This window comes from Corvus brachyrhynchos, unplaced genomic scaffold, assembly GCF_000691975.1.
Source record: "Corvus brachyrhynchos isolate BGI_N302 unplaced genomic scaffold, ASM69197v1 scaffold370, whole genome shotgun sequence".
NCBI lineage: Eukaryota > Metazoa > Chordata > Aves > Passeriformes > Corvidae > Corvus > Corvus brachyrhynchos.
The window spans coordinates 3,598,875-3,600,897 of NW_008235977.1; the positions used below are offsets into that span (position 1 = coordinate 3,598,875).

General features: G+C 41.0%; 1 protein-coding gene across 1 annotated transcript in view; it reads left to right on the plus strand.

Annotated features, from left to right (window-relative positions):
- Positions 1 to 2,023, plus strand: part of SDPR (serum deprivation response) — a 37,464-nt gene that overhangs the window by 24,798 nt on the left and 10,643 nt on the right. The gene's annotated exons all lie outside the window — the stretch shown is intronic.

The following is a 2,023-nucleotide window of genomic DNA, read 5'->3' on the forward strand; positions in this document are numbered from 1 at the left end:
TTAATTTACAAAATTAAAAAGATGTTTTGCCACAGGAAAGATATGTAGCTGGGCACGGACACTAGTTGCTCCCTGCCAGGGCAAGGTGAGCTACTGCTCTCTGCAAAAATTCCTCCTCCTTGCCTCAGCTCCATGGCCCCAGCCAAAATGAAGTGAGGGAGAGAGGAAGCAAGGTGGGCAGGATCCTGTGCTGAGAGGGGCAGACACTGGCAGCCCTCTGGAAACACAAACACGTCCTTCCTAGGGAAGGGCGTATCAGGTAGTGCTGCCAGGGAGAGCTCATGGAAACAGAACAGTTTTGTTTAGGTTGTGCATTTAAAATATGTCCACTCCCCTCTCAGCCTGCATATTTTACAGTCTCAGCATAGTTTCCCCTGTGGATAGCTCTGGCAGACTCGGTGATTTTTTTTTCTGAAGTGAACTCACTCACAAATGCATTTTTCAAGCTCCCACAACTTGAAGAATAGAAGTTGCAGCCTGAGGAAAAAAAAAAGCAAGGATCTAAAAAAGGTAACATTGCAGAACATTCAGGGGCTCAAGCACACAGTGTTTGAAACATGTAACTCATTTGCATGGTTCTTCAGTTATTAATTTTTATTCCTTTTCATGGTAAAATGCTTTGTTTTCTTTCTGTGTACAAAGGAAAGGGTAGGGATCATGGTCACTTGGACTCCAAATAGTTGTTTTTAATCTGCAGGATGCAGGGAAATAATGAAGTATACTTGGCCAAATATTATAAAATGTTATATTTCAGCTACCCAAATATTAGAATTTTATAAACCAAAGCATTAGAAACATCTGTGTTGCAGCAAGAAGTCCTGTTTCCAAGCAAATGTAAAGGACAGAAGACAGACATTGACTGCTTGAGAACATCAGTACAGGATGAGCCACCCAAGTCCATGGAACTTTGCAACATTTTCTGTGGTGATAACAGCTTTGGGTCCGTCCTGGGAACAGTTATGCACTAATTCTAAATAAACAGCTTGGTACTTCTTCCTGCCACATAGCTCCTTTTGGTGCTTGGGAACAGAGTGCCTTTGCCACCACACCCAGTTTATCACTATTCCCCCAAAACAGCTATGCTAAACCTTATCATTCTTTCTTACTGAAGAAACACAGGAGAATCCAGGCAGGACAACTAGAGTGCCCAGCTAACCTCCACATCCCAAGCAGTGAATCCAAGCTCCTGGCACTCCTTCCACCAAGTAAGCACCCCATGCAACACCACACTGTTCTTTATTTGGAATTTTTTACTAACAAAACCAAGAAGAATAGAATAGAATAGAATAGAATAGAATAGAATAGAATAGAATAGAATAGAATAGAATAGAATAGAATAGAATAGAATAGAATAATCATCACCTGAAATACTTTTAGAAGCCCTGTAATAATAACAATAATAACAATGAGGAGGAAAAACATGAACATTATTAGTAAAAAAAAACCCCAAACCCCAGTCTAGTGTTGCATGGGGTGTTCACTTGGTGGAAGGAGTTATGGGAGATTTGATGTATTACGTGTGAATGTTTTATAAGTGTGTTAATTATTATGACAATTATAAATCATCATCAGGATACTAATATAATAATAAATTTACTGATACTATATCATTGTATGTTGTCAGAGCACATCAATACGTCATTAATGTAATAATTGATGTATTTATTACAGCAGTAATTTACTTTTTAAAAGCATATCAATATACAATTGTTATAATTGTGATATTACTTATAGCAATAATTTAAACACTTTTAATTATTCTTATTAATTTAAGGCCTCCAGATTATACGACAGGCTTGAACTCCAGTCTACACCCACAATCTCTCTCCCGGACCATCACCAACACATTTTCCTTCTCTTTCTTTCCCCAGCCCCTTCTGAGGGGCTGCATTCCGCGGTATCTCCTGCCATCTACTGATGCTTGCGAGGAGGCAACGAGCGCGTTTGGCCGAGCGCGGGGCGAGAATTCCCCGCCGGCTGCTCCAGACGGGGGGGGGGGAGGGCGCGCCGCCCCGGGGCGGCT